Here is a 21,326-nt window from a genome sequence, read left to right as displayed (position 1 = left end):
TTTTGATCGACATCTAAATAAAAAAACTATGGCATTCATATATAATTATTTCAATTAATATTTTTTAAATAATTTAACTTAAAGTTACTAGATTTTCTTAGAGTAAATGTCAAAGAATAAAGATCTGCTCTCAACAATTACTAAGACATGAGACTTAAAATATATAACGTAAATGTAAATTTGATATTTTTTTGATTTGATGTTTAAAAAATTCAAAGCAAAAGTATTCCATACCCTTGAATTTCAGCAATTTCAAGAATTGATGATAGCTTAATTCTAAATAATATTATCAAAAAATGTATATCTATCTTGGTATTGCATATTGATAAAAAAAGAAACGCAATCGATACGATAACAAAAAAAATATTATGACAAAATTTATTTTAGATACAGATTTCATAACAATTAAGCAAAGCACGCTCATAAAATCGTGTGGGAAAACTATTAAAGTAATGTAGGGTGACATTAATTAAGTGGAACAAAAGCAATCTTTCGCTGCTTTTTTGCGTGTTTAGTGACGATCAATTAAATGGACAGGATATGATCATTGCTTTAGGAAATGTGATTCAGGGATGTTTAACGCTTATTTTCTAATGCACATATCCTGCATTCACATATTGTGACCGTTATTTTTATTTATTGTACAAATAGCAATCAACCCTATAAGATGTTATAAATATTTAAGGAACATAACATCTCTTAAATACGCATTTTCTAATATGTGGTATTCGGATCATAATTAAATAATTTAATCGTAGCTATGTAATAACAGGTTTGATGAAACACACTGATGCCTTTAATTTTATGTTTTTATTATGTATATCGTGATGAATTTTATAGCTGTAAAAGTTTCCAAAAAGTTGGATTTCAATGATCCATGTTCAAAGACGTTTGCGGTTTTCTAATAAAGCTCTTAGTAACTGCAGCTTATATGTTTATTGATGAACTTCATAACGCATCATAATCTTTACCGATAGCTACGATAGATAAAAATCGATATATATGATACGAAAGTTATTAAAAAAATGCTCGCAAAACATATTTATAACACTGTGTTTATTAAATCACCGTCATTGTTTTGTCTTAAGATATATATTTTACGATTGTTGCTACGCAAAGTTCGTTGCTGAGCAAGTGACTTTCAAATAAATCCATACAGTATATATCGATAGCTTAAAGTGTAAATTTGATAACTTCACTCTTGGGTTAGAAAGACTTAACAATGTCATCTTGTACCATTAATCAAAATACACATGCTCAAAAAAATCTCCAAAATATCAGGAAAATATCAGGAAAATTTCTTATCAATAAAATTTAAATATTATTTAATTTTCCTATTTTCAAGCCATCTATTTAGTTTTTTATTAGATTACACTTTAAGCCATCGATATTTTACTTTGAATGTATATTACCGTCATATCGAAATTTATTTTTATCGATATATCTATATATCATATAAATATTTCTACTAACAATCGATTTTTTACCGCAATGTTTTAAGGATTCTGTAACAAAGACTAACTGATACTAAATGCAGTATGCCAACAGCAAACTCCGTTTCAAAAAATATTTCTAAGACGACACATGTTAAGCAGTAGTGTAGTTATCAGGTCAAATAGTTAAGATTAGGTTTGGGTTTGAACAGCATATAGACGTATCGCAATTGGCAAATTGAGTTTCATCAACATTATTATTTTAGAGCAGTATATAATTTCACTAGCGTGTATCAGTTTAATTATATTTTCGCTAGTAATATATTTCATCTAACCTGTGGATATGATTCTGGGAATAGCTGATATAATTACTAAGTAGTCTAGAAAAACTTTTCGAGAAACAGAAGCTGCGCAACTTCTGAAAAAGTTGAAGAAAAACTTTTGAGTAATATCGAATGCCTTTTGATTTTATACACCAACTATACAACTATAGTTAATTTTAAAATTACAGTTGTAGATAATGTTAATTATATTGCTCTATCAAAGGTAAAATGATTTGAATAATATTTTAATTACAAAAACTATATTTTGGTAAGATAATATTTTTTTTCTGTACAGTTATTATTTTTGTATAAACATTTTTAAGAACACTATATTTTTTCACCTTCTGAAATATTTTTTGTTTAAAAAAACCGTACTGTCATAACGAATTTTTTTTACTGACAAAGTGGATTTTACTTGATTAAAACAAGATGTAGTCAGTGGCTTAGCTAGGGTATGTGCAACCCAGGACGATCCTTAAAATTGCCCCCCCCCCCGATATTTTTTGCAGGGTCATAAAATCAGCATTTCTTAAAATAATAAATTGGTTATTATTAAGCTCTTGTTATTCGTGGATTTATATATGTTTTAATGCATTCAGAGATAAGAACCACACTAGACGATCCCATCGCGAATATGCCGCCCCTAAGCAAGTGCCGCCCGGGACGGCCCGCCCCCTCCGCCCCTCCCATAGCTACGCCACTGGATGTAGTAAATTTGTTGATTAGATAAATTATATTTTTATCAGGAGAATACAAAAACTGGTGTAATGAAGTTGCACAGCTAAATTTATGAACGCTTTAATTGACACTTAAAACACAAGAAACTCTCTATAAATATACTAAATACTAGGAATTTTGTCCTGAGATTTTCAAAAACAATCGTATTGAATGCCAGTAAATATTATTTTTAAACAAAACCTGCGATCATTAGTAGATGAAATAATAATGAAATGTCATGCCTCAATAATAAATGGAAACCAATAAATTAATATAACACAGAGGTAGAAATATTCTAAAAATAGTATATTACACAAACTGGAGTCTCAAGAGATTTAAAATACAATTGTTGAACACAATTGAACACCTGCAAAATCAGGATATAACTTGCATTAATGAAAAAAGAAAACACAGAGGTAGAAAATAAACACAATGCTTAATAATATGGTTTAATGTTTGCATTTTAAAATATAACACAATGCTTGAAAAAAGGTTTAAAATCACATCAAAAAAAATTCACTATAGTTTTGGGTCAAAAGCTTCCACTATGCAATTAATTTACATTTTTTTATAATATATTACATTGTAAAGATATTTGCTAGAATAGTAATAACAAATAGAATAGTTCAAGCGATTCTTATAATTAACCCATTCTCATAATAAAATATGTCAGTCAGTTCAGAGGTGGTTTCAAATTCCTTAATCTCAATAAAAGTATAATAACTAGATAACCGGTAGCTTTCACCCTGTCCATTATTTTGGCAATTGAGTAAAATAAGCATGTTGCAACTGGCATAGTCTCTAACTGTATTTATTGTTTTTAACGTATTTTTATTAAAATTATGTGCCTTTAAAAATTAATAAATCTAAAAAAAATATTTTTTAAAGTCTAGCTTACAAAACAATAAGTATGGATATCTTATGGATAAGTAGATACATATATATTCACGTATGCATAACTTCATTTGTATGCGAATATACACAAAAGCATATAAAAAATAAAAGATAAATGGACCCGCCGACGCGGAAAGAAAGACAAATGATGTGAATCCATTACGTATTGACGTGGCCGTTGAAAATGCAGTAAGAGCATAATCAAATCATCCCTCATGTCTCCTGCCACTATTTTTTCCGTCTAGGGTCACCCCACGGTCACTTTGGTTACACTGCCATATTTCTGCACCATCACTGCAATATTCATAAAATTATTGATATTGAACTACAAGCATGCAAAACGCGTCTGGTGCTAAAAAAGCTCATTGAATTCGTTTTCCATGTATTGTGGATTATCATCATAATGTCTAACTCAATTGTCACCCCGATTATGGTTAAAACGGTTGAGTTATCGTCTCCAGTCCCCCTCGTTCCTTTTTTCGGATAAAATATGAGGTCACATTGAATTTTGATCACTATTTTCCTCTCTTTTCGTTTGGCTTCTGTTTGTTCCCCTAAAAGTGCAATTTTTGCTTAGGAAAAAATGGTAACATTTATTATGGGGTGACTTTGACCCCCCGCGGAAGCGTGAGCCCTTAATTTAATTACGGTGTCTATTTTTTTCGATTATCGGATAGTGTGGGTTGTACATATAATTTGATTGTTGGTCATTAGATGTGTTTTTTATGTAAAAATAATACACAATCTAATCCGATCCATGGCAATATTTTTTATAACTGTATTAATACAGTAAGCTATCTTGTGCAAAAAATGTTTATGTGTTTCGCAACGGACAACTAAACAAATGTTCCAGGTAATATTCGATGCAGACACAACACAGATTCTCAAAGAGAAGTGTTAATATTTAAACTAAATATTATTTCTAGCTAAATTAAATGCTATAATCAATGTTGGTAATTATCATATTTAAAGCCTTTAAATATATATCCAAACTTATTTTGGAAATAAATAATCTTAAATAATTTATACTCAGCTTAAATTATCTATACACAATATTTATCTTAAAGTTGTGTTAATCTAATCATATAGTGTTAAATACTTAAAATAAAATTAATATCTCCTCATAAACTGTGTATGACATATAAAAAATATATGTCATAAACAGTTTGTATTTATATTATTATTGTGTATAAAAAAATCTTATTACTGATTTTATTTACAACGATTTGGGACAATATTTAAGCATCTAAATTATATTATAGTAAAAAATTTCATTATAAACGAATGCGAAAAATGTTAAAACAGTTATTAAAAATACAAAAATATAACTAATATATTATTAATAATTATATATTTATTTGGTAAGCAAAAGATTTTAAAGACATTGTCTTTGCATTTTTTTTTATGGTCAAATGTCTGAAGAAGTCAAACTAATATGTTTACTAGTCAATCATATATTGTCAAACAATGTTTTTGGAGTGGTAATAGAAAGCACCTGTCCCTTTTTAACACCTGCTCTGAATGCAGCTATGAATTTAGCGAATTAAAACCATTATTTGTGGTAAAAATAAGTAATAAATTTAATTTTTAGCATGAAAATATTTTGTGAGAATTCTTAAAAAAACTTTAATGCGAATGCGAAAAATGTTAAAACATTTATTAAAAATACGAAAATATAACTAATATATTATTAATAAATTCGAAATTTGTATATAGGATGTTACAATGCAGTAAAAAAATTTTCGTATTTTGCAAAAAATATCTTATTGTATGATTCATATAAAATTTCATGAAAAAATTTTTTTTTATATTTATTTGGTAAGCAAAAGATTTTAAAGTCATTGTCTTTGCATTTTTGGTCAAATGGTGGTCAAATGTCCGAAGAAGTCAAACTAATATGTTTACTAGTCAGGAATAATAATAATAGGAACTAAATTAAATTATTTAATAAATAAGGCACTCTCCTTAGGAGAAATGCCTGAAAATTTAAAGATTGCTACTATTGTACCTATACCTAAAATAAAAAATAGTAAAAAAGTTGAAGAAATGAGACCAATCAACATGCTACCGTGTATAGAAAAAATAATAGAAGAAGTAGTAATCAAACAATTAAAGGAATTTATTACTTCTCAAAACATAATATGTGAACAACAATCGGGATTCAGAGAAAAGCATTCCACTGAAACTGCATTACAAGTAGTGATAAATGATTGGCTGTTGGCTAAGGATACAAACAAAATCATTGGAGCAGTTTTCTTGGATTTCAAGAGAGCCTTCGAAACAATAGACAGAAAAATAATGTTAAAGAAATTGGAGAGTATAGGTATAAATGATATAGTTTTAAGATGGTTTAATAATTACTTATATAAAAGAAAACAAAAAGTTAAAATAAATAATGTATATTCTGAAGAGAAATTAGTGCCTTATGGAGTACCACAAGGGTCTAAATTGGGACCATTGTTATTTGTTTTGTATATTAATGATATAGTTAATAACGTGAAAAAATGCAAAATTCATCTATTTGCGGATGACACATTAATGTATTGCATAGGTGATAACATTAAAGAAATTGTAAATAATTTAAATAATGAATTAAGTATATTAGAAATATGGATAAAGAATAATGTACTTAAGTTAAATGAGAATAAAACTAAATGTATGTTTATTAATTATAAAAATGTGTTAGATAATAGTACCAAAATAGCAATAAATAACTCTAGTATAGAAATAGTGGATAATATAAAATATTTAGGAGTAATTGTTGATACAAAATTAAATTTTAAAGAACATTGTAATTACATATTAAAAAAAATTAGTAGAAAAATAGGTTTATTATCTAAATTAAGAAATATATTAAGTATAAATACAAAAAAAAAAAAATTTACAATAGTATAATATTGCCCCATTTTAATTATTGTGCAACACTATTAAATATGTTAAATAAATTAGATAAACAAATGTTGCAAAAATTACAAATTGGGCAATGAGAGTAATCTTAAATAAAAATAGATTAACTAATTGTAAAAGTATGATTGATAGATTAGAATGGTTGAATGTTCAAGAAATATTGAGTATGAATGTTTTAGTATTTATATATAAGTTAGAAAATAATATGTTACCAGAATATTTTAATAAGTATTTAATAAGAAATAAAGATGTACATAAATATAATACTAGAAATAGAGAAAATTTAAAGATAATTAAGTATAAGAAAACGAGTACGGCTAGGGGAATTATGTACGGAGGATTTGATTTATATAATAGTCTTCCAAGAGAAATCCGAAACAGCAAAAATATAACGGGTTTCATAAATGGAATAAAAAAACACCTTCGTACATATAGAAATAAATTATAATATTAAGACTTTATTATTGTATATTTTTATTTTTTCTTTCTGTTATGTATTTTTTATATATTTTTATATATGTTTACTAAATTTGTTAGATGTAAAGATTAGCTATTAAGCTAAATAAATTAATAAAATAAAATAATATATTGTCAAACAATGTTTTTGGAGTGGTAATAGAAAGCACCTGTCCCTTTTTAACACCTGCTCTGAATGCACCTATGAATTTAGCGAATTAAAACCATTATTTGTGCTAAAAATAAATAATAAATTTAATTTTTAGCATGAAAATACTTTATGAAAATTCTTACAAAAGCTTTAAATTTCTCTAAAAATAATAAATCGTCTCTTTTTATTTTTGTAAGAAGAAAAATTAGTTATCACCTTATGGTTTATATCCGTCAATAATCGTAAGTTCTTATAAAATTTGTTTTTTAATATATATGTACCTATAATATAATCTGGAATATATATATTATATATAATTATTATAGATATGTTTTTTATCATTTGTTAAATAATTTATCATAAAATTGTAGCGATGTTCGTCAATTTTTTTGTATTAAAAAATGTTTAAAGTTAAAAATATCTGCGTATATAAATTCGTGTTTATTGTTTTGCGTCCATCGCCATTTTTGTTGCAATATACGCAAAAAAATTAAAAGCAATTAATTAAAAAGTTTTACCCTTTCCATGATGACGTCACTTGGAAGCTATCTGGCAAATTTTTTATGTCAGTCAACTGACATTTTATTTAGTTTAATTGGAATTATTATTTTTAAAACCACTCGTAGAAGCTATTTAAATAATCACGTTATTAAAAAATATAAAAATGGACTCTTTCTAAAAATATCATATCGCTAGTAAAATAAACAAATATAAAGACAAAAATTAATATGCACGAAAACATATATTATAATCTATAAACACCATGCAGTGAAACATTTTATTTGTTAAAATGAATATTACAAATCTCTATTTTTGTATTAAAAGTGAAGCAAAAGCGGTTTTTAACACATCTTTAACCCCTTGAGTGGTGAGTTAATTTATACACATCTGTCAATTTGTTAGTGTACACCTGAGTTAATTTTACGTATTTATCCACAATTATTTCTGTTGTTATTTATTTAATAAAATTTTATATTTATAGTATAGCATTTATAGTAAATTATTAAAAATAAAATCATTGATTTTCTTCATTGAATCTATTTTAACGCTTTTCTATTATTAAATTTATTTTACATATTTTATAAATATTATTCGGCTTTTGTGGAAATAAATTCAGAGGCTCTCAATTTTTTTTATAACATTTATATCAAATATTTATTTCATTTTCTTTAATTCACTGTTATTATTTTATATAAAAAACATTTACATTAAATCAAATTAAAAAAAAATAATTTATAAAAATGTTTTTTATTTCTTATAACTATCTGGGGTACCTCAAAAAAATGAAAGATCGATCGCCGTACATGTACGGCGATACCGTTCAAAGGGTTAAGACTAGTCTTTTGAAATTAAACCTTTTTTTAAATAATTTTGTGTGCATTACTTTACATGCAAACATATTGCAATAAATTTGTATAAAATTAAAACAAATAAGTCTTTGTCACGTGGTTGACCATTACTTTATGAAAACTGACTTCCATGAAATTATATTAATTCTATAATTTTGTTTAGTAAAATAATTTATTTTACCACAAAATGCTCAAAACTAATTTTTTTAAAAAAGATAGTAGATTAACATTACATAATATTTTTTTTGTGTCTTATTAAAAAAAATGCGACAACTGAAACACTATTGTATATGTTTGTTGTATAGAGAGCATCAGTAATGATACATATTAAATACTTTTTAAGTAGAGAATAATATACTAAATTTATTAGATAGTAAAATATTATACATATATTAAGTATATAAAAAAAATTATCAATACAAAATGATCATGACAGTACTAATCTTGAATAATGAATTGAATCTTTTCCATCCGAATTTACGGATATAAGATATATTATATATTTAATCACCTGATTTTGTACAAATCACCTGATCACCGGTTTTGTATAAATCACCTGATAACAATGTATAAAAATGATTGATTTGCTCTAAAAGTTATTTTCTAAAACTAAAATTTTAACTTAACCACATTTAATCTACGGACTTATTTAAATAGTTTTTTTATTTATATATTTTGCAAAATATAATATTAACGTCAAACTAATATTATTTGATAGTACTTTCCACATATCATTTATAATGAAACAATAGGATATACATACGGATATGAAATATATTGTATGAGTAATAGATCACCTGATCACCGTTTGATTTTTAGATAACATTTTAAAAATTGATCCTTATAATTACTTTTCTAATCTAAATCTATAATTCTATATCAAATTTAATTCTAAATATATACTTGTAAAGATTAACAATCTCAGTTCAATTTCAAAGCGCTTCATCCATTTAGTTCGGTGAGTCATCTATGTATAACTTTGTGGTCTACCTGCTCTTCCGATATTATCAACACAGGTATATCACTTATTCAGCTAATTCTAAAACAACCTAATAATAATAAAATACATATTCAGTGTCAATTGTTCTTTTCATTCGGCAGCCGAACATAATTGGCCAATATTAAATTTTATGGCAGACTGTCCTTGAAAAATTATCGCTACAGCAACAAAAGAAATCTGACCATCGTTATCTGAGACGCATTGTGTACACATTGACACAGAAGAATTAACAAAGGGGCCTTACTATATTTTTTCATACTTTTACTTGTCGAACAAAAAATAAATCTCTTACCATCTTCGATCAGAAGCTCTAAACTTAATTTGAAAAAAATCTGTACAATATATATCGAATTTTTGTTGCCCTTTCTGCCTTTATTTATCTCAATTTTTGCCGTAAAAATTTCAGTCCTCAAATGCTCTTCTCGTGATTTCGTCATAGATAAATTGCATCAAGATGCATCAATTAAATTAAAACCCCATTATCGGATTTTCGATAGGGCCATGTGGTGCTCGCATACATTCGCTCCAAACCCCTGACCGAGTCTTGAACACGTGCAGTACGAAAACCGCCATAAATCAGCACTTGTCTACCGACCATACTGTTCACTCAAAAGGGTCCGTTTTAGACCCAAAAAAATGGTCGTGCTCAAAAACAAAGATGCGTCATCCTCGCTCGGTCCACGTCTCTAAAAAAAACTAGCCTCTCGCGTTATTATTTCTGGGAAACAGGTCCCAACTTCTCGGACCTGTCCTTCTCACCTGTTTTTGAGAGAAGAAACCTGTTGTGAGACACGCCAACAAAAGGATACATTTTGACACAAAACAGCATAATACAGTACACGTGCACTGTTCAACAGGTACCTGTGCTGGCAGTTCCGTTTTGCCTTTTGTGAAAAGTTGCAGAGGAAGCCCCAAATTAATATTGTTGGCTTAGTACAGGTAAGCACCAACGAGAGAACATGTCAAAGCCTGTAAACAATCGGCAATTTTACCTGGACTAATCTGTAGCTAAATATATATACAATAGTACTTGCTCCTTTGCTTACTTATAAATTTTAATCACTAACCTTTTCATTTCTTATATATTGAAATAAAACAATTGTAAACATAAAATGGTTAAAATGTATTCTATTGTATATAAAAGTTTATTTGTAAATTTAATCATCAAGTACATAACACAAATATATTATATTATCACTAAAAATATATTAGTGTAAATATTTTAAATAAAAACTCATTACATAAATTTACTCAAAGAAAGTGTGAATAATTGGAATAACTGTATCAGATTCTCGGATGCAATATATGAATCACTAAGGTGGCTTGTTTTGTGATATATTTTCCCTATTTTCTTGAGGTTCAGAGAATGTAATTAATCAATCCCAGGAAGTCTCATGGAATCCATAAATTATTATACATCCAAACAAATCACTGTTTCTTCTAAAAAATATAAAATCTAGATTTTTTGATATTACATTTTTTAAAAGATGAGTCAAATCGTTAAAATGATTCATTAAGAATTGTGCTATTGTATTATACAACAAAAGGTAAAAAACTTACTTTAATAACATAGTATTATTTACAAGTGATATTGCTAATTAATTTAACTTCAATGTCTAGTATAAACTATTTACTTGAGTTGTTTCCGAGTTGAGGAAAAGTGGATTTTTTTATGTACAAATCAGCTTATTTTTAATTTCATTTCATGTTATCATTACTAGTTTTTTTTAACATAATATTTTTTATCTTATATATACAGTTTGACCTTACTTTTTAATATGTATACATACTTGGATCTTTTATGTCCAAATCGGCTAACTTATAAGATAAAAAAATATTCTGATTTAAAAAATATGTAAAATAAATTAACCAAATTTAGTAATAGAAAAGTGTTAAAATAAATTATTAAATCATACTAAAAAAAGCAGTAAAATAAATCATCACTGTTTTTTCTATAATTTACTAAAAATGCATTATAAAATAATAATAAATAAATAACAACAATTATGGAAAAATACGTCCAATTACTCAATACTTAAAAGGTTAATTAATTATTAATTAATAAATATGTACGTATATATTTATATTAAATATTTATTAAAAATTGTTTGATAAATTATGAAAAGATCATGCTAAAAATAACATAATTATTATTTTACTAGCCACTAATTTTATACGTTACACATAGAGGTATGTCTCTTACATACAATAATATACAATTTATTCTCACTAATCTGAAAATTCTGAGATATAATGGGCGTATGATAAATTCACCCACAAAAAAATTAGAGAATATTTTAAAGCAGCAAAATAAATATATATCTTTTAATGGACTTTGGCTAAATAAAATTAAATATTTTTTTTCAAAATAAAATTAAAATTCATACATACATATAGTTTAGTCATGTTTTATAAAAAAAAACCGTAAGCATCTATTTTTAATTTGGCACGCCAATTGGCGTCCGCGGTCTTTAACTTTCGGCACGCCCCACTATGGAGTATTTGCCCGATCTGGGCGGCCAAAATTATTTCTCCACTTTAGTTGATTCTATAAGTGCTCTTAGTCAAATATATAATATTATAAGTGTTAAAAAATACATTATAGAAAAAAAAATTTTTTTTTGGAAAGATTAAAAAAAAAACTTTTTTTTTTATTATTTATGAAATAATTCATGCAATTTTATTTTAATAGGTATTTAAAGTATTTCTTAAATTGTAGGCCCGAAGAAGAGGAATTCCGTGTTGAACGGTCGTGCGAAATTCGCCGCGTCAAGTGTTAAAAATAAAAAATAAATTGTATATGTCACAAAGTTTAATATTTGCTGTTTTTTTAACAATAAAAAGTATTTGACTAGTAGTTTATCATACTCAGTATCGTTTTCATTTTTAAATATGTGTATATTTGGTGATTCTAAACAAATTTTTATTTTATTTTATTAGTACGCGATCCACAATTTGAGGTTTACTGATTTTACCATGGTGATCATATAATTAAAAAATAAAAATCATTATAAAACTGTATTTTAAATTTGACGTTAACACGTCACCTAATTAAAAAGTTATAATAGTTTAAAACGTTTAGGTCCTAACTTTCGCGACTAGGCCCCGTCCCATTTTTAAGAATAATGGTATGCAATGTGTTAAAAACCGCAAAAATCAAGAAGTGCAAGGAGTGGGGGAATTGTTGATTATTATGCGCGACATTATTAGCAGAGCAACTGTTTTTTTTACTTGCGCTTAAATTTTCATAATCGACTTTTGGCCGCCCAGATCGAGCAAATACCCCACCGTGCGCTCGAGACGCAAATTGGTGTGACTGGTAGGTAATGTGTTAATAATAATATAGGAAGTTTTGGATTATAGGCAAATAAATATTAAGCAATTAAATTATTTCTTATCTTTTTCTTTAATCTACTCATTTAGTTAGTTATTATATATTTAATTATTTTAGTCACAGAGATAGGAATCGCTATTTTTATCCCATTCCAACAATAATTTTATTGATTTAACTTTGGAGCTACGTTTAAATGCACCACTATATAATTTAGAGTGCTGGTTGTGATTAAGTGAAAATATTATGTATTATAAAAAGATATTTATTTATAATTATTTATAATATTTTTAATTTTACGAGTTACACGCGTATTTTTTAAAAAGTATCGATGGCTTAAAGTGTAAATTTGATAACTCCACTTCTGGATAAAAATTACTTAAACAATGTCATCTAGTACCTTTAATCGAAATACACGTGCTCAAAAAATTTCTATCTTGAAAATCTCCAATTAAACACCAAAATTTAATATCAAGAAAATTGAGATATTGCTTTATTTTCCTATTTTCAAGTTGTCAAACTTTAATTATGATTATAATTTAAGTCAAAATTCCTTACTTAATAATATTTTCCAAGGAAATAAAATACACAAAATACTTCAACTTGACCTGTTCAAAGTTAATGAAATTGCCTGGACATGTGTGTATTGCGTTATGTTATTTAATACAATTGCTGCATCATCGATCAGCTCTCTCGTTTTTTAAGCACTTGACACCAATATTTTTTTGCGCGGAAACAAGAAAAAGATGACTCACAAACCACTTTCATACAACGTCGACAAAAAATGATTCATCTCAAATTGAGCGCAAGCATTCCATAGGTACACGACTATGTAAATAACCATCTATGGCGTGCATTGTATTATTTTAACCCTCGATCAAAATTTAACCCCTATAATACAATATACGTCCCCATGCAGATATGAAAACACCGTCAATTTGTCATCCTGTCCTCAGACGTTCACGCAATCTTGATAATAAAAATAAAAAATGGACATCCTTTCGCCGAGTGCGTATATATGATATTAATATACATAAAAGATACCCTAAAATACAAATATTATGTTGCTCCATAACAGGCATAATTTTCGATTAAATACTATAGATATTATTGACGAGTACAATACTGAAAAATAAAATACAATAAAAAAAGTTTATTAGCCAATTAGCTATAAACTATGCATAGGCAAAACTTTTCTATAATTTTTGCAAATTACTACAAAATTTTATATTTTAAATAAATAAAAAATAAATAGCATTTTAGATAAAGGCTCGATCTAGGTATGTCCTTTGGGACTTTGGTGCACCAACCCTTGGTTGAACGAACTTTTAAAAGTTTTTTGCCTCAACAGTATTGCGTTATATATTGAAAGATGTTATCTAAAATTAAATATCATATAAAAAATGTATTTGAGACGTACTACGCGTATTTCAAACCAGTTTTATATGTTTTTAGGGTCATTGGAATATGTCAATTTTATATTAAAATATTTATTAAATTAGAACCATCACATATTGCAAAATATAAAGCACACTCATATTAACATTTAATGTATCATTTCATAACGTTATCTGGCGATATCAAAAAACAATAAAAAAGTGCATCAAACTCTATGCCCGATTGCATTTCAACAATCATAATATCAGTCATTGATTGGGTGATTGAACTTCAAAAAACACATCAGTCACGTTTTCATATTATTTTTGCAAATAGTAAACACTTTACAAATGCATTCAACATATTGTCAAGTATGTATGTACATATGTACATAATATAATGGTTTATATGTGCAAAAAAATATTTTTTCATAGTTATTTTTGTATTCAAAATAATGTCATTGAGACGATGATTCAACAATTAAGAAAAAATGAGTCGTTCTTAAACTTTATACCTGATTTAATTCAAACAATCATAATAATAGATATGTTTTTATTAATATTATCGTTTTATAGACATATTAATCATATTGTTAAATCTGTTCTTCAAAAAATATATAATCACATTATTACTTCATTGGTGATATAACTAATAATAATATTTCAAAATAATGTTAATTCATTAACTTTCATTTTAACACACTTTATAAAAAATGTAAAATTATATATTGTACATTTACACTATTATATTGATATAATAAATTAATTTATAATGATTCCAATCAAGATAGTATTTTATAAAAAAAATATCACAAGGTAATCGAACTATTTAAAAAGAGTCATGTCTTAAAAAAAATACGCAAATAAGTTGTTTTGGGAACTCCGATTAGTCATACGTTATTAAATAGATGTAGACAGTTATGATGTTAGAATAGCATTATATATAATAATAGCAAATAACATTATGTATTTAGTGATACTCGGAAAAGATAACAGTATTAAAGGTAATGCGCTAATTAATACATATATTTATGATATGAGTAATTTAATATTTTATTCGATGAACAATTCTTAAGTTTTATTTTCTTCATAAGTTAATTAATAAGTTTTTAATACATTGCTTTTTAAGTTGAAAATTTCAACACGTTTTTATTTTGCTACATTGTATATTATACTATTCCTCAAAGCTAATTTTTGTTATATAAATTATAGTTATGTAAAGTTTATTTTTATTTGTATGAATATTATATGTTACATTTGCAGCAATATTTAACATTCTTAAGAACTAACAATGTCCATTTAAATTTAAATTAATCTTTTATGCACAAGAAATATTTTATTATTACTATTTTTAATTGTTTTAGACAGTTATAAAAATTATATTGATTTATTTAATTTCTATATCTAAAAATAGAATTCAAATATAACTATTAAAAATTCCTTCCTTAATAAAATATAGATGTTTAAATCGCTCCAACACTTTAATCAGGATGACTTTTGTTAGACGAAAAAAATAGTATTGTCCTTCAGAAAGGACAAAAAAACATATCCAGCAGATATCTGGTTTTCCCCGCAAATCGCATGATCATACTCAAAACGATACATATTTTATAAAGATTTTTTAATTATTAAAAATGTTATGAAATAATTTTGTTCCCTTTACTTATTTTTTACTGTTAACTTTAACCCCCTAAATTTATTAAATGTTTCTTTTATATAAATTTTCATAGTAATAATGAAGATGTATCAAGCAGTGACAAACTCTTAAGTTATCTTTTTAATAAGCGATATTTTGTCTAAGAATTAAGTACATGTACCCATTCGGCTAAAACCAGTTGATGTCCAAATTAGTTTTTATTTTTATTTTCTTTATAGTGTATTTTATAAAATTTGCTTTTATATTATTCCTAAATTATGTCATGTGTTTTTTACTATCATGTAAAAATAGATTTTTGTAATACAAATCTTATTTTATGTTACATTGTAATATATTATAAACTCTTTAAATTTACTGGAAATATATTTTGCACGATTATTTTGAGTTTCATAATTGTAATAAGTTTTCTGGAAAAAGACATTTTGTGGTTTTCCTTTGCTTCCTATACAATAAAAGGATGTATGGTTAGCCTAATCAATTATGAATGGAGTGTAAATTAGAGATATTTATATTTCTTACACAATATTTAGCAGGAAAATTATTCATGTTTTTAATAAAAGTGTGTTATATTATATTCAATATTAACTTCATTAGATCAATACAAATATAATTAATTGTTTTCTGTTTATTATAATAATACTTTCTTATTTATAAACTCATTAAAAAATAAAATTTCGTACATATGTATGTATATATACTATTAACTACATGTTTTCCCTAAACATGACCTATTATACCTTTTTTTTAGAATGTTGAATTCAAACATAAATAATAGATATCTTTACGAGTTTTTTCGTAACAATTGTAAGTAGCAAAATATGATAAAATTTCCCCCCAAATGTGTTTATATTTAATTGAGTCTTGATGACGAATTAAAGCGATAACAAAATATTGTTATCGCTTTAATTGAATGTATTACTATTTTAGAAGCAAAATTCTTTACTTGAAAGTAAAAATAACGTTCTATGATATTTTGACGCAAATTAATTATTACCCTTTCCCTTACGGTGCAAAATAAATATAAAAAAATAACTTAGCATGGTCTTTCCAAAAAATTAACACAAACATTATATTTTAAGCGTTCAATAATAATAAAATATTGACCATTCCGAAGCGCTCCGGTGATGTACACTGAGTGTACATTTGAAAATTAAAAAAAAACACAAATTTTATTACGATAAAATTGTTCTAATTGAAGTTACAATTTATAGAAATGTGACTGGAAACTTGATGAATTTATGCTCGAGTTTTTAACTATTTATATTACATGTACACTCAGTGTTTATCGCAAGAAACCAAAGGTTACACTGTGTATGTAAAAGTAATACGACTAAACTGAAATAAAAATATTGATTAGGAATGGTGGCGTAGCGAAGGGGAGGGGGGGTCTGGACCCCCCCCCCCTTGGCGGAATTTTTTTTTAATCAAATATTTTTTACAAAAATTATCTTGCCTTTTTTTCTTGACAAACCCCCCCCCCTCTTGACAAAATCCTGGCTACGCCACTGATTAGGAATATTAACATTACACGTATAGCGTAGTTTTAATTTTTAATATGTATTATGTACAACTAATTTACTATTTAATAATTTATGTTAAATCTGTTTAACTAGATGTTTTTTTAAAGCAAGAGTAGTTGGCAACGATTTTATTTAATTATAAAAAATATAGTGTCGTCAACAAAAATATATAAATTAATGCAAGACGTTTGTGGTGAAAATAAACGTAATCATACGTAATCATTTACGTCGTTCAATGATAAGAACAATTACAATGAAAAATCATATAAATTTAAAAGTGACACTAAGAACTTTTTATAGTAATGTTAATACTAAAATAAATACTTTTTAAATAAATACAAATATTTCATATAAATATTAAAATATATAGCAAATGATTAAATATAAATAGCATTTCGTGGCAGAAACAAATAGGTGAGCACTGAACCTCCCCCAGTCTGGATATCTATATTAAATCAGATAAACAGCTCCAAAATCAACAACTATCATTTGCGACTTGCTTCCAACAATAAATAAAGAACACACGAGGGATAGACCGCTTCCCTCTTCACGCCAATCATGGTTCAGCTCGATTTCCAGAACCCAAAGCTTAACCCGCTTTACAGACGATTAGATCTTTCGGACGCAGACTTTGCACATACATAATTATTTTTATTGTTCAAATAACAATTATAAACAAAAATAAATTTTGTATAAAAAATCTCTAAAACACACACAAATAACAACAATGATCCACCCGATATAAAACTATTTTTTGCAATTTTTCAAATGCTGCGAACGTTGATAATGGAACCCCATTTTATCTTAATTTGAATATTTTAATTGTGATAAAGCGCTTCCGTAGGAAACAAACCAATAAATCGGTTGATTTGTTTCAAAGCTTTTTGGTAAATAAGTTACATTTTATAATTACACTCCATAGTATAATAAGTTTAGTTCAAGTGACGTTAGCCTAAGACATTATTTACGTAAGTCGAATAACATGTAACGATATTGGCGTTCGATAAAATAATTATTAGCGGCGTGTCAATAGCCTCCGAGCGCAGTCCACTTTTTTTTGTCATATATAATAGAAATCGAAATCAAAAGTCGTTAACCTTACCTGAGACGATTGTGAACAGGAGTCGTCAACCCGTTCGTTCATTTGGTATCACTGACCTCCTTAAACACACCAGACGGACAGTGCGTTGACCCAGACATACTTGCCGAGATAGTCAAAATAAAAATTGCACAACGCAGTTACACAATTGGCAAAGGTCAAAAACACGGCGAAACACTTGAACAGTACAACGATGCGAGTTGCGCAGGACAACGCAGAAATGAGAAATGTAGTATAGATTGCAATTGATGAAGCAATCGATATGGTAAAGTGCTCCTTTGCCAATGCAATTCGATTATTTCTTGTGTGTGTGTACTCACAATTATTATATGTATAGAATAGACGGCTTTTCTTCGCGTACATATATTCATCCTGATGTGATTTATGCAACTTGTTAGTAAATGTTTTTGCCATTATGAAAAGAAATCCATATCTACAACAATAATGTATTTTTTTCAAGTTAGTTAAGGATTTGCCTAATTTATTAAATTGTAAAGACTATTAGAAAATAAATCATTAACTGTTTTCGAGCAATGCAGATTATATTTAATATTGCAACCAACTTCATTAAATCAAAATAATTTTTCCTATATTGTTATTGAATGCCGAAAATAAAATTTTCTATGTACGAGGGTATTAACACCCAAGTCATTGATTCGATTTGATGATACACCATAAAGTAGACAACATTTTTTTATGATAAAAAAAAATACAATTAAGGGTAAATCAATGCCAAATAATAAAATAATCATAAATTTTGACATTTCAATATTCAAAGCTTTATCATCGCGAAAAAATATCCCATTGCCAGTTATTGCGTAGAATAAGCTTATCAAAAACGATTTATAAATAAGCATGTGCTCCAAGTAATTAAAGTTATCGCCTATGATTCACATTTGGATAAGTCGCTTTTTGGCCATTGACGTTTACCAATGTGTGTCATGCTGGTGCATTATAGAAATGCATGCCCTTGGGAGATAAGCATGCTGTCGTCAGTGCATCCATGAAGTACTGGCACTACCTCCTTTGTTGTTTCCAAACAGCCCGGAGGCGCATTTGTCATAGCTTTGATGACATCCATGTCTGATAGATACATTTTATTTGACATGTGACAACCAAACCTTGCTAAAGAGCCTTAAAACTTCTGAGCACAGTTTACAATTATATTTGTCATAGTATTAAATTCGAAAATTCGTCAAATATTCGTCATAGTATACTTTCATATCTGTAGTAGAATATTTTAAAATTTATGATTTCTAAAATCACTCTAAAAATACAGTTGTATATTGCTTAAGCTTTGTGTAATTTAAAAACGCAGGCAGTCATTTTTTTTCGCCAATATACCACTGTATTGTCCAATTGTACCACTTTTTTATGAATGATCTTTTTATATTTTTTGTATACAAAATAACACAAGAAACTCATTGTAATTGCCGAAATTCCAGACCTTACTACAAATTTCCGAGTTAAAATTGTGCAGCTGTGGACTTTTTCTTTTTTAAATCAATGTAAATAAAGTTTATTTTAAGAATGTCAAAAGTAATCTGTAGTGGTAATATTTTTTAAGTACTATAACTTTCTTAACATTTGTGTTTGAACCTGTATTTATTACTCAAGTTGTATTTTTCGCAACATTACGAATATTGATGTAACTCTGTGTTGCGCGAAAATCACGCGGTAAAAAATGACCCGTAAATTAAGTGTTAAATGAATTCTGTTTCAGATTTTAGTGTAATATTGTCAAGTATTACTAACAGACGCGCACTCTCTATTTTATAGTTACATATTCAATTGATAACAATAAAACCATTAGTACAAATGTATATAAAATTAAAAGGAACAGATGGCAAAATACTATAATGCCGACGGAATGGGTGTCTCTTATCATGTCTGGCCTTGAATTGTATTAGATGTTACTTATGACGTCAATATGTAGAGTCCATGCATTTCACGCTAAAACCAGACCTCCCTGGTCTGAAAAGAGTCTCGCAACCCTCTGGATACCGTTGCATAGAATCATTCTTTTCACCTGCGTCACACTCTTCCGACATTCCTGCCAGAGTTTTTGACATCATAATGATCCATCTGTATCACGTGACTCGCCCACTCTGATACCTTGACCATTTTTGAAAAGCCGAGCCGCTTAGCCAGTTCACGACCTGATCATTGAATCCGAGCTCGATATCCTGTGGCAACGTCCTTATGAGGATCAAAGACCCTTCTCCCAGCGTCTTGCGATTCATAACGAAAATGCTTTATTACGACAATTATGGTAGACTGGATTTGGAGTTGAAAAAAAATGAGAGTTTCGATCTTCTTCCTGGAGCATGATGAAATATGTGCATTTTAAAATTCGTTGATTCAAACATATCACAGAAAATACTAATCAGTAATTAGAGATACTGTTTAAAGCCATCTTTCCACACCTACATTGTACATATACCAACGGAAATGCCCCATTTAATGTTGATACTGTTATCATTCTACTAGCAAACCTTATGCTCTACAAAAGTTCTATGTGTATATATTTATTAATTAAAGTAGTACTGATTTAGGAGACACTCTCAACCATAAATTATCAACAATTGTGAATATTTAAATAGTGTGTGTGTGTGTGTGTGTGTATTTTTCAGTAATTATATTTTTACTAGTACAAATATAATTTCATGTATCAAGGAAGGAGAGACAAAAGTTGGCAAAACAGTTTCATTTATTTACATGCATTTTTCTTTCTTCCTCCCAAATGACATCCCTAAAAGCATATATTTTAACGCAATTATAACCTTTTCGGTTCATAAATATAATTATTCTATGAAATTCCTTAACACACGCTATGAAAGACATATCATGACGTAGTATATACGTATATGTGATTTTAAATTACTTTCCTAAAATCGAATATGATTCAATTCTACAATGAATAGAACTTATCCACAGATATGTTTAGGTCTAATCACCTAATAAACTACTGTCGTTTTCCTTAAAAGTTTATGCCTTTTTGTCGTTAATGACTAATGCACTTTTATGATTTGGATATGCGTTGCAAAACTAATGGAGTGAAAGCGGACATGTTCTCAATAAGGGCTCGTAAGTAAATTATTTGGAGTCGAGTC

General features: G+C 27.3%; 1 long non-coding RNA gene across 8 annotated transcripts in view; it reads right to left on the bottom strand.

The window, feature by feature from the left end:
• The window catches only part of LOC148238228 (uncharacterized), a 137,551-nt gene that overhangs the window by 87,662 nt on the left and 28,563 nt on the right, over positions 1 to 21,326 (bottom strand). For 2 of the 8 annotated variants that reach the window (XR_015812746.1, XR_015812753.1), the window contains exon 1: positions 18,217 to 18,312. The exons of the other annotated variants lie outside the window; for them this stretch is intronic. This is a non-coding gene — a long non-coding RNA (uncharacterized LOC148238228). Of the gene's footprint in view, positions 1 to 18,216; positions 18,313 to 21,326 lie in introns of those variants that run through there. 8 annotated transcript variants of the gene reach the window in all.

The sequence above is a fragment of the Plectrocnemia conspersa genome, unplaced genomic scaffold (assembly GCF_051122295.1).
Source record: "Plectrocnemia conspersa isolate PC_06_02 unplaced genomic scaffold, ASM5112229v1 ptg000002l, whole genome shotgun sequence".
Lineage (NCBI taxonomy): Eukaryota > Metazoa > Arthropoda > Insecta > Trichoptera > Polycentropodidae > Plectrocnemia > Plectrocnemia conspersa.
This window is presented reverse-complemented; position numbering and strand designations above follow the sequence as displayed.